This window comes from Cetorhinus maximus, chromosome 24 (assembly GCF_964194155.1).
Source record: "Cetorhinus maximus chromosome 24, sCetMax3.hap1.1, whole genome shotgun sequence".
Taxonomy (NCBI): domain Eukaryota; kingdom Metazoa; phylum Chordata; class Chondrichthyes; order Lamniformes; family Cetorhinidae; genus Cetorhinus; species Cetorhinus maximus.
The window spans coordinates 48,508,912-48,521,752 of NC_135902.1; the positions used below are offsets into that span (position 1 = coordinate 48,508,912).

The following is a 12,841-nucleotide window of genomic DNA, read 5'->3' on the forward strand; positions in this document are numbered from 1 at the left end:
TTAGGGTCAGTGAGGGGGGGTTAGAGTCAATGGGGAGGGGGATAGGGTCAGTGAGGGGGGGTTAGAGTCAATGGGGAGGGGGTTAGGGTCAGTGAGGGGGGGTTAGAGTCAATGGGGAGGGGTTTAGGGTCAGTGAGGGGAGTTAGAGTCAATGGGGAGGGGGTTAGGGTCAGTGAGGGAGGTTAGAGTCAATGGGGAGGAGGATAGGGTCAGTGAGGGGGGGTTAGAGTCAATGGGGAGGGGTTTAGGGTCAGTGAGGGGGGGTTAGAGTCAATGGGGAGGGGTTTAGGGTCAGTGAGGGGGGTTAGAGTCAATGGGGAGGGGGATAGGGTCAGTGAGGGGGGGTTAGAGTCAATGGGGAGGGGGATCGGGTCAGTGAGGGGGGGTTAGAGTCAATGGGGAGGAGGATAGGGTCAGTGAGGGGGGGGTTAGAGTCAATGGGGAGGGGGTTAGGGTCAGTGAGGGGAGTTAGAGTCAATGGGGAGGGGGTTAGGGTCAGTGAGGGGAGTTAGAGTCAATGGGGAGGGGGTTAGGGTCAGTGAGGGAGGTTAGAGTCAATGGGGAGGGGGATAGGGTCAGTGAGGGGGGGTTAGAGTCAATGGGGAGGGGGTTAGGGTCAGTGAGGGGAGTTAGAGTCAATGGGGAGGGGGTTAGGGTCAGTGAGGGGGGGTTAAAGTCAATGGGGAGGGGGTTAGGGTCAGTGAGGGGAGTTAGAGTCAATGGGGAGGGGGTTAGGGTCAGTGAGGGGGGTTAGAGTCGGTTGGGGGAGTTAGGGACAGTGGGGTTTATAGTTTGGGGGGGTTTATAGGTTGGGGGTTAGAGTTTGGGGGTTACAATTGGTTGACGGGGAGGGTTGAGTGGGCGGGTAGATTCACTGGGGGGGATAGAGTCAGTTGCTGGGTGATGTAATATTGACCAGCAGCCAACCATAAAGCTCTGGGAGTCTGAAAGTATCTCCCAATAATCGGCAGAGTGTAAACTGAAAAAGAGGAAAACTCTCCATTGGGAAATGTTAGCAACAGTGGGGGAGGGTGTGAGGGAGCAGGAGGTACAGAGTGGGGCACCGGGGAGAACAGGGCAGGGGAGCGGGTAGGGTAGGTGACAGCGAGGCCAGCTTGTGAAAGGCTTCTGTCTACGCAGTGAAGGGCAGGAGCTGGAGAATGTCCTTAGGCCCCGAGCCAGAGGAAGACTGAATAGAGCAGGTATCAGTTTCAGTGAGATGACACCATGCACAGGGTGACGGACTTAATCGGAAATCCGAATTAACTGAGGGTGTAGCTGGGCCAGAACAAGCAGAGATTTGGTGACGAGTTACAGAGGGGGGCCCATGTGGTGTCTGGATGAAGGTGACGGGGGTGTAAGGGAGTTTGGAATCTCTCTCAGTCCCACTATCCCTCTCCCTATACTGGGTTTTGCTCTATCCCAGTTCCAGTGGGAGTTGAATATCAAGAGTGTTTGATACTCGGTTTTGCGATGTCAGAGATATTACCCCGGATGGGATGGGGGACTAAGCAGAGATGTGAAACTGGCATCTCCCCTCGTACCAACGGCGATAAAGTTGATCTCAGCTGGTTACAAGTTATTACAGTTTCATTTTAAGCTGTTAAAATGGAAGACGGGCTACTCCAATGGTTCAGTAACTGTTCGTCCACCCTGTCACTTTGAATTTTATAATAAAGCCTGGATACGGTTTGTTCAAGTGAGGGTTAGAGCTGACGATTTAGTAACTCAGTGATGGATCTATCCCAGGGACAGTGTAGTAACTGAGTGATGGATCTATCCCAGGGACAGTGTAGTAGCTCAGTGACAGTACTATCCCAGGGAGACTGTAATAACTCAGTCATTAATCTATCCCAGGGACAGTGTAGTAACTGAGTGATGGATCTATCCCAGGGACAGTGTAGTAGCTCAGTGACAGTACTATCCCAGGGAGACTGTAATAACTCAGTCATTAATCTATCCCAGGGACAGTGTAGTAACTGAGTGATGAATCTATCCCAGGGACAGTGTAGTAACTCAGTGATGGATCTATCCCAGGGACAGTGTAGTAGCTCAGTGACAGTACTATCCCAGGGAGACTGTAACAACTCAGTCATTAATCTATCCCAGGGACAGTGTAGTAACTGAGTGTTGAATCTATCCCAGGGACAGTGTAGTAACTGAGTGTTGAATCTATCCCAGGGACAGTGTAGTAACTGAGTGTTGAATCTATCCCAGGGACAGTGTAGTAACTGAGTGTTGAATCTATCCCAGGGACAGTGTAGTAACTGAGTGTTGAATCTATCCCAGGGACAGTGTAGTAACTGAGTGTTGAATCTATCCCAGGGACAGTGTAGTAACTGAGTGTTGAATCTATCCCAGGGACAGTGTAGTGACTGAGTGTTGAATCTATCCTAGGGACAGTGTAGTAACTGAGTGTTGAATCTATCCCAGGGACAGTGTAGTAACTGAGTGTTGAATCTATCCCAGGGACAGTGTAGTAACTGAGTGTTGAATCTATCCCAGGGACAGTGTAGTAACTGAGTGTTGAATCTATCCCAGGGACAGAGATAGTGAGTTGCTGCACTGATATTAACACGGTTGACAGTGCAGCAAAGTCCGGGAACAGGGTTTGAGTGGAACTTGCCAGTATCCCTCAGTCGCCAACTTGCTCACACCAGCACCCCCTATAAGTGACGGAGTGTAGCATATTCCCCTCCCGGTCACAAGGCTCAGTGTCCCATTGAGCACGCAATCCAGAGTGAGTCTCTCAGTGCGGGAGTGCTGCACTGTCTGAGATTCTGTCCTCTCAGGTGGACACGCAATGTCAGGGAAACATTGCAAAAAAATAAGAGGGGGGCAGTTCCCTCCACTGCCTTGGTCAATGTTTATTCTTCAAACATCATTTATTTCAATAAATACACAGGGGTTTTCCTGTTTCGGGAGGGTGTGGGGTGTAGAAAGCTCTGTAGAAAGACCAGGTGAGCACAGACCATCGCAATCTGTGTGTTTCTGACTGGGTCAGTCTGAGCTTGTGAACCAGGACTAGAAAAGCTCATCGCTCTGGCGGAGTTCGTCAAGATGCTTTTGAATCGTTGTGTGTGCTGACAGCTGATTGGCTGAGACCCGGGGATGGGGGTTTGGGGAGGGTGGGGGACCCAGTTTCCCCTCAGTTTGTAACCAGCTGGGCTGCTCTCCAAAGTCCGGGTCCGCCAGAGGTTAGAAGGCGGCAGTGTAAACGCTCCCAGGCTGACTCGGAGTTGGCCAAAACCGGGAGATTCGCCAGGAGGGCGGGGGGATGTTTTCTAGATCACCGCAGTTTTAAAACTCCCTTCAGTCTCACTGACTTTACTGCATTTCCCACACTCAGCCCGACAGAGAAGCAGTAGTTTGCCCTCAGTTTGGCCCGCGTGTTAAAATGTGACTGGGTTGAAACTGAGTTCGGGGGATTTAAACTCTCCTCCAGGTTGTCTGAAGCTGGAAATGCGCCTCCCGATGGTTCCCGGTTCTCCCACTTCCCGAGGTTTTAAATGAAAGAATTTCTCCAGCTCTGGCCGCTCACCTCCTGCCTGAACCGTCCTCCCTCTCTCTCTCTCCCTCCCTCTCTCTCTCTCTCTCCCCCTCTCTCTCCTCTCTCTCTCTCTCTCTCTCTCCCCCTCTCTCTCCCTCTCTCTCTCTCTCTCTCCCTCTCCCTCCCTCTCTCTCTCTCCCTCCGTCGCTTCACTTAAACATCGAGTCCCTCATTTGTTAGTTTTTTTTTAAATCTGAAAGGACCAGTTTGCGCCATTTGGGGAAAACCGGCGCGATTTTCCGTGAATCGATTACACAGAGATGCACTGTCTGCCCCCACTGTCTATCCCCACTGTCTGTCCCCGCTGTCTGCCTCCACTGTCTGTCCCCGCTGTCTGTCCCCGCTGTCTGCCCCCACTGTCTGCCCCCCGCTGTCTGTCCCCGCTGTCTGCCCCCACTGTCTGTCCCCACTGTCTGTCCCCACTGTTTGCCCCCACTGTCTGTCCCCACTGTCTGCCCCCGCTGTCTGTCCCCGCTGTCTGTCCCCACTGTCTGCCCCCACTGTCTGTCCCCGCTGTCTGCCCCCGCTGTCTGTCCCCACTGTCTGTCCCTGCTGTCTACCCCCACTGTCTACCCCCACTGTCTGCCCCCACTGTCTGCCCCCACTGTCTGCCCCCACTGTCTGTCCCCACTGTCTACCCCCGCTGTCTGTCCCCGCTGTCTGTCCCCGCTGTCTGCCCCCGCTGTCTGCCCCCGCTGTCTGTCCCCGCTGTCTGTCCCCGCTGTCTGTCCCCGCTGTCTGTCCCTGCTGTCTGCCCCCACTGTCTGCCCCCACTGTCTGTCCCCGCTGTCTGTCCCCGCTGTCTGCCCCCACTGTCTGTCCCCGCTGTCTGCCCCCACTGTCTGTCCCCGCTGTCTGCCCCCACTGTCTGTCCCCGCTGTCTGCCCCCACTGTCTGTCCCCGCTGTCTGTCCCCGCTGTCTGCCCCCACCATCAGACCAGGGACTGCAGAAACTCCCGGTCCAGCGATACTTGAATTTTAAACTTCTCCTCCTCGCTCCCAATCTCTATAACCCACCCCCCAATCCTCTCCCAGACCCACTCCCCACCCCCCCCCAGTCCCCTCCCACCCCCCACCTTCCAGACCTAGCCCCAGACCCACTCCCCACCCAGACCCAGTCCCAGACCCACCCATCTCCCAGTCCCAGACCCACCCCCCACCTCCCAGACCCAGCCCCAGACCCATACTCCCCACCCCATAGACCCAACCCCAGACCCACCCCCCCCCACCCCACATTCCAGACCCTGTCCCAGTCCCAGCCCCATCCCCAGGGCCCCTTCCTGTCCCAGTCCCTGAACCCCTCCCTGTCCCAGTCCCAGTCCCCCTCCCTGTCCCAGTCCCAGTCCCTGACCCCCTCCCTGTCCCAGTCCCAGACCCCCTCCCAGTCCCAGTCCCTGACCCCCTCCCTGTCCCAGTCCCAGACCCCCTCCCTGTCCCAGTCCCAGACCCCCTCCCTGTCCCAGTCCCTGACCCCCTCCCTGTCCCAGTCCCAGACCCCCTCCCTGTCCCAGTCCCAGACCCCCTCCCTGTCCCAGTCCCTGACCCCCTCCCTGTCCCAGTCCCTGACCCCCTCCCTGTCCCAGTCCCAGACCCCCTCCCTGTCCCAGTCCCAGACCCTGCCCTCTTGTCAGCCCCCTCCCCTTCAGCATTGGCAGCTGGATGTTGAGCAGCCTGGGTGAAATCCCTCCTGTTCTGTTGTGGGTGACCAGTTTATGTTGTTCCAAGTGCAGTCCACTCAGGCAGCTTTAATAGGTAACCCCAGGTTACACTTTAAACTCCGGCGGCTCGCTTACGGCAAACTGCAGATGAGCCGCCGAGTGACCCCCGCCGGGGCCGGATTCCACTCTGAATATCCTGCCCGCTGCTCTCTCAGTCTGGCTTTGCACTAAATCACCGCCCCGCGGACTGTGAGTCGCTTTGTGCAGCTCTGAGGGTATGAGCTGGAAATACACTGACACTCTCAGTGTTAATGTTCCCAAAAAGGGTAAAGTGGGGGCGGGACGATTCTCCTGCGAGTCCAAATGTCCCCCCCACCCCCCCCATTCATTCGCACCCCACCCAGCACCCCCCCCCTCCAAACACTCACAAATAATTCATATAAAAGCAAAATACTGCGGATGCTGCAAATCTGAAATGCAAACAGAGAATGCTGGAAACACTCAACAGGTCTGACGGCATCTGTGGAGAGAAACACAGAAGTTAACGTTTCGAGTCTGCATGACTCTCAAATAACTCAGAACTGCAGTTAATTTGCCCCAAGACACATGTTCTCACCCTCTGAAGCAGAGTGAGGGCCGTTCCCCCCACCCCCCCCCGTCTCTGTCTACAGACCTTTCGCCTGGAAACCACAGGATAATCTCTACACTGTAAGTGGGAGATGGTGGTCTGAGTCCAGGGAACACACTGAAGGGTCCAGTGCCTTCAAATGTTACCAACTGCGCAATGAGCAAGAGGAGTTTGAAAACTACAGTACACGAAAAGGAAGGAAGACATTTTAATGGTATGGGATCCTCTCGCCCAGGCTGTAATCTGAATGGGGTGGGGGGCGGGGTTCCCGCATCTTTGGAAAGGAAACAGTCCAATATTTTGAGTGGCGAGAGCGGAGGTATCGCCAAGTCAGTGTCTGACTGTAGCAGCTAGAGGAGGGGTAGGTGTGTGTGTCTGGGAACCTAGATCCTGGTAGAAAGGACATACATTTATGTAGCGCCGTTCGCAGTCTTAGGACCTACCAAAGCATTTTATAAGGCCACGTAATATTTTGGTAGTGTAGATGCTATGGTACAGTTTATATCTCAGAGCTATGCAGAGATGATGCTAGTTTCCATGTTTTATTCAGTGCTTTAAAATGCCTGCTTCTGGCTTCCAACTCTTTCTCCAGTTTGTTTACTTTTCTGTGAGTCAAGCTTAACCAATTGAGCACAGTGAGCATCAGTAGTAAACAGGCACATAATCAAACCCAGAACAATTAAACGCTGCAGGTGTAATAAAAGCAAAATACTGCAGACCTGAAAGATAAACAAAGTGCTGGGAAAACTCAGCAGGTCTGCAGCATCCGTGGCGAGAATTAATGTTTCCAGTCGAATGTGACTCTTCTTTGGAACACTACAGGTGCTACTGTAGTGTGGGAAATGCAGTAGCCAGTTTGCGCACAGCATGATCCCAGAAACAGCAATGCGATAATGAGCAGATAATCAGTTTTGGTTGTATTGCATGAGAGATGCATGATGACCACACCTTGTGTTTATATCGCGCCTTTAACATAACGAAATGTCCCAAGCTACCTCTCAGGAGGGAGAATAGGAAGAGATTAAGAGAGGGATCTCAAAAACAGTTAGGAAGACAAAGAAGAACATGGCATGGAGCAAAAAACAAAATAGTGAAATATTTTACAGGTACACCAATAAGAAAGGAAGGCTGTGATGAGAATAGGCAGGATAATACCACAGCTAACAATAGAGAGATGGCAGAAATAGTAAATAACCATTAGGCTTCAGTATTTCACAGGGAGATACAGCAAGCAGACATGCCATCAAATGATGAGTGAGCAATGAGATAAGTACACCTAAAATAAAAAAGGGATGTATTGAATAAACTAACCAAACTCAGAGGACAAATCCCCTGGTCCAGGTGGATTGCATCCACATATTTTAAAATTACCCAGTGAAGAGATAACAGAGGCATTGCTACTTTTTTTTTAAAATCACTAGAATAAAGTGTAGTGACAGAGGATTGAGTGGATACAGAGAGAATGTTTCCTCTTGTGGGGAAGAGCATAACTAGGGGCCATCAATATAAGACAGTCGGCAAGAAATCCGATAGGGAATTCAGAAGAAACTTCTTCACCCAGAGAGTGGTGAGAATGTGTCATTTGCTACCATAGGGAGTGGTTAAGATGAATAGTGTAGATGCATTTTAGACAAGTCTGAGGAAGAAGGAAATAGAGAATGTTAGATTTAAATGAGGAAAAATGGGAGGAGGCTCAAGTGGAGTATAAACCCCAGCATGGACTGGTTGGGCTGAATGGCCTGTTTCTGTGCCAATGTAATCCTATGTAAATGTTGGACAGGACATTGGGGAGACCTCCCGGCTCTTCTTAAAAATAGTGCCAAGAGAGGGCAGACAGCACCTCAGTTCCATGTCTCATCTGAAAGATGGTACGTCTGACAGTGCAGCACTTCCTCAGTACTGCACAAGTATCATCCTGGGGTATGTGCTCAAGTCTCTGGAATATGTTTCTGTGGCCCAGCATTTGCTGTGGCCCTGAACCCTCCATTTAATAGGGAGCTGGACTGCTTAGGATCTGCTGCATGATAGAGTTCCTTTAGAATTAACCTAAAGAGGCAAACTAGCAGGAGTGGGACTGACCCTGTAAAGGTCCCGACCAGCGATTAATTTTAAAGTGGGCATAATTCCATCCACAGTTACATTGCTTATGATAACTTGCAGGCCTTCATCACCGTGACAACAGCAAATTAAATGGTGGCAGCCTAACACCAGCCCCTGACATCAGAAAATCATTTTTGTAAGTTAAGTGTATGTAACATTTTTAATTAATGGCATTAAGAGCAGCAGCGAGGGAGACATTTCTAGGGGAAAGTGCTTGTTTACTGCCCTTTCCTTTCACCCCTTTAGAGGGGAAAGTACAAATGATAGATATGTGTTTGCCAGCAGGCTACCTTACTGCCAAGTCCGAAGGCTGCTACCGGACATCTCCCAGTAGCTATTCGGGAGCTCCCTGACAATCTACAAGGTATTCAGTGGAGTTGCTAGCTGACTGCTCCTAGCACTGATGCCAATACTGTCCCTCTCCTGTCTATTCACTTTAAGTGAAGTATCGATTGACTTTTCAGTGTGAAAGTGGCTTCCCTAAGATGCCACTTAAGTGTCACAAGGAAAACAAGTGAACAGCAACAATTCATTTTATTTAGCCACTCCAGATATTTGGGCACTGAGGGAGTGCTGCATGGTTGGGGATGCTGTCTTTCAGATGCGATGTTGCATCAAGGCCCTGTCTGCGTTCTCAGGTGGATGTAAAAGGTCCCACGCTACTATTTCGAAGAAGAGCAGGAGAGTTATCCCCGTGCCCTGGCCGATGTTAATCCCTCTATCAACATCACTGAAACAGATTCTCTGACCGTTAGCGTACTGCGGTTTGTGGGATCTTGCTATGTGCAAATTGGCTGTCGCGTTTCCTACATTATAACAGTGACGACACATGAAAAGCGCCTCACTGGCTGCAAAGTGCTTTGGGACGTCCTGAGGTTGTGAAAGGCGCTATACAAAGGCAAGTTCTTTCTTTTGGCATTCTGCGATAAATTCCGGAAACAAGTTGAGGAAAAATAGAGGAATTGCGGTTCCAAAAGGAACAATAATATTTGGCGGGGAGCAGGAGGAAAGGGTGGGATTTGAACTTGCTTTAGTCAATATGTTTTGATGAGAGGGAGTGGATGAATAGAATGGAGCATGCTTGTTGTACCACTGTGGGTTTTATAGTGGGATATTAAAACGAGCACCAGTCAGCAACAGATGGGGTTTCCGAGGTATTTTGCTATTTGTATCGCTGTAGTGCCTTGGAGTGGGTAAGACATGCTGGGATCTGTCGGCAGTCACATTGTACAGTAGCTATTTGTAGTGGGATTAATGTGTCAGAATACAGGCAGATTTATGACTAGTTATTTTCACTTTCCAGAAAAAACAAGGCAGATTATGAATCATATTACTGGGTAAGAGTAAACAAAAAGATAAATATGCCAGATTTAAAATATATATCTGAGAATTCAAAACAAGCTTCCTGCGGTACAACTACCCTTTGCCCCACTGCAGTCGAGGCCTGAGATAACCTGCAATCTATTAAAGGGGCAGCAGGAAAAACGAGTGTGTCGTTCAGGAAAGGAGGGATACAGAAGAAAAAGAGAGAAAAATGGTATAAAGATAGGTACTGAGATAATGGGGCAGCAATGGAGAGGAGAGGAGACAGAAGGAAGGTGTTAAATGATGGAATAAGGGAGATATAAAGTCGGAGACGAAGAAAGATAGCGGCCACACTTGGCCGGTTTGAGCGACTCGCAAAGAAGGAAGAATAGTGAGGCTGAAAGAATGGAATGCAAACAGAGCGAAATGGAAAGACTTAAGGCAGAATCTTCCTGGTCCTGCTGAAGTGGCTTTGGAGGTGGGACTGGGATCAAATTTAGAAAATGGCATGTCAGCTTGGCTCCCCAGTGTATTCCCTGCTCCGAGCAATCTTGCCAGAGATAGGGTCAACATGGCAGTGGCTACCTGCTCTGGCAGCATTGGGTAGCCAATTAGACCCATTAAGGGGCCAACTGGGGCATGACAATGGCGCAGTCAGTAGACAAGCCCCCCCCCCCCCACCGGTGGTGATCTGTTGATGCTAGGTGGCCATTGATGCTTCTCTCAAACCCCCTCCCCCGACCCACCAAAGGAGCTGCTGTGGTGAGAAAGCCCCAGTCATGGTCACAATTAATTCGATGAAGGTGTCCCTCTCCACAGTGATGGCATGACAGCTGTGGCCACTGTTTATTTCTACTTGTTCTGAATGTTTCAGGGGACTCTTCCATTCTGAGGTGCCCCCACGGTCTCCTCCCTCCTTCAGAGACACCCACCTCTCCTGGTGGGGCTTTTGGCCCTCCAGAGCTTCGAGCCATCTGATTGGGCTTCCCATTTTGGGAACCCACCCACCATTTGGATTGTATTGAAAATTGCATTGTGCATTTTGTTTACTTGAGGCTACCATACACACATGTACCAGCAGAGGGAGTCTGCTAGGAAGAGAATAATAATTAAAAGATGATCCATGTTTAACAGCTTATGCAGTCTAATTCTAAATGTCTCTGGATGAATATATAACTGTTTCTGTCCCAAGAACCTGACACCATCTTTAACTGTATAGTAAATGTGCAGGTCCATCTCAATTAGCCGCCTCCCAGAACATTCCATCTGTCAGCTCAGCATTGACCCCTCCGGGGTTGGGACCTGGAAATTATCTTGACTCCAAAAATTTTTCAGTGTGCAGAAGATTCCAACTTTCAAGTGTTGAAATGCAAACAGGGAAAAACAATACAGGAAGAGATTGATAATTATGTGCAAAGTTACAGGGATAAGGCAGGGGAGTAGGACTGCGTAGAATGCTTTCTCAGAGAAACTTGATGGGCTGAATGGCCTCCTTCTGCCCTGTAAAGATTCTGTGATTAAAAATAGATATTGTCCATGTAGAAGAACCATAGGAGATCAACTAATTTATTTAGAAAAATTCTAATCCCTAATCTGATCAAAACCTCTTTATTCCGTGTTCTTTGGTTTCAGGGTCAAGTAACCATACTAGAACCCATGTCACCCTTGACTTCCAATAGTAATCTTTCTCCCTCTCTGTGCCATGAAGTGATATGGTTTTACTAAAAACTTGGGATTAGCAAGGATTTGACATGCTCTGCCTCTGATCATTTGTCACATCGGAAATCTTGTCTGAATCAAGTCTAAACAGATGGGGCAATGTGCTTCAGCTGCTGCTTCCTCCTTGAGTTCTCTGCCCAAAGACAGCTCCGACACATCACCACGACCCCCCCCCCCCATCGCAGGTAGGGCAGGTCCCAGATCCACCCCAGCCAGAACAGGGATCAAACCCTGACCCACGTGAACTATGCCTCCAGGTTTCCAAGCTGCTGTGGCAACACGCACTTTTACATTTATGTTGTTGCCTAGAGCTATGGGTAGTGATGGCAGACGCTTCAATTGCTTTGTATCACATGGCTGACCAGGAGTCCTTGCCGCTTTGACCACCTGCTGTTGGAAGGATTTACAGATTGATACTCATCCTGTTTGGCCACGTTATGAAAGCACCTTCCTTGGCCAACAAGTCCTGGAGTGGGACTTAAACCCTGGACCGTCTGGCTCAGAGGCAGGGACGCTATCCACTGTGCCACAAGACCTCCCTCTCACCTGCCTGATGGTGATTAAAATCCAGAGGTGGATCCATTTGCGTCTATCTCAGCTAAGTTCTCAATGGAACCAAATCCACAGCACAAAATGGCCCAGAATTTGCCTGAACTGACTTTGCTCAGTTTCAAACTTGTTTCTCGAATAAAACAAGGACAGAGCACAACCCCTTCTAGACTCATTGACAGTGATTAATTGCTACAATTAGACAGTAACTCCATTATCATTGTATCATGTGACTGCTAGAATGGTAGAAGGTGAATCAGATAAATCTTTTTTTCTTGCCTGTGTCACAACTCACTGGGGACAGTGCGCTGTAGTATCGACTCGCTGGGGACAGCGCGCTGTAGTATCGACTCGCTGGGGACAGGGCGCTGTAGTATCGACTTGCAGGGGACAGTGCGCTGTAGTATCGACTCGCTGGGGACAGTGCGCTGTAGTATTGACTCACTGGGGACAGTGCGCTGTAGTATCGACTCGCTGGGGACAGTGCGCTGTAGTATCGACTCGCTGGGGACAGCGCGCTGTAATATCGACTCGCTGGGGACAGCGCGCTGTAGTATCGACTCGCTGGGGACAGCGCGCTGTAGTATCGACTCGCTGGGGACAGCGCGCTGTAGTATCGACTCGCTGGGGACAGCGCGCTGTAGTATCGACTCGCTGGGGACAGCGCGCTGTAGTATCGACTCGCTGGGGACAGCGTGCTGTAGTATCGACTCGCTGGGGACAGCGCGCTGTAATATCGACTCGCTGGGGACAGCGCGCTGTAGTATCGACTCGCTGGGGACAGCGCGCTGTAGTATCGACTCGCTGGGGACAGCGCGCTGTAGTATCGACTCGCTGGGGACAGGGCGCTGTGGTATCAACTCGCTGGGGACAGCGCGCTGTAGTATCGACTCGCTGGGGACAGCGCGCTGTAGTATCGACTCGCTGGGGACAGCGCGCTGTAGTATCGACTCGCTGGGGACAGCGCGCTGTAGTATCGACTCGCTGGGGACAACGCGCTGTAGTATCGACTCGCTGGGGACAGCGCGCTGTAGTATCGACTCGCTGGGGACAGCGCGCTGTAGTATCGACTCGCTGGGGACAGCGCGCTGTGGTATCGACTCGCTGGGGACAGCGCGCTGTAGTATCGACTCGCTGGGGACAGCGCGCTGTGGTATCGACTCGCTGGGGACAGCGCGCTGTAGTATCGACTCGCTGGGGACAGCGCGCTGTGGTATCGACTCGCTGGGGACAGCGCGCTGTAGTATCGACTCGCTGGGGACAGCGCGCTGTAGTATCGACTCGCTGGGGACAGCACGCTGTAGTATCGACTCGCTGGGGACAGGGCGCTGT

General features: G+C 51.1%; 1 protein-coding gene across 2 annotated transcripts in view; it reads left to right on the forward strand.

Annotated features, from left to right (window-relative positions):
* The window catches only part of gcgra (glucagon receptor a), an 88,389-nt gene that overhangs the window by 791 nt on the left and 74,757 nt on the right, over positions 1–12,841 (forward strand). The window lies entirely within an intron of this gene.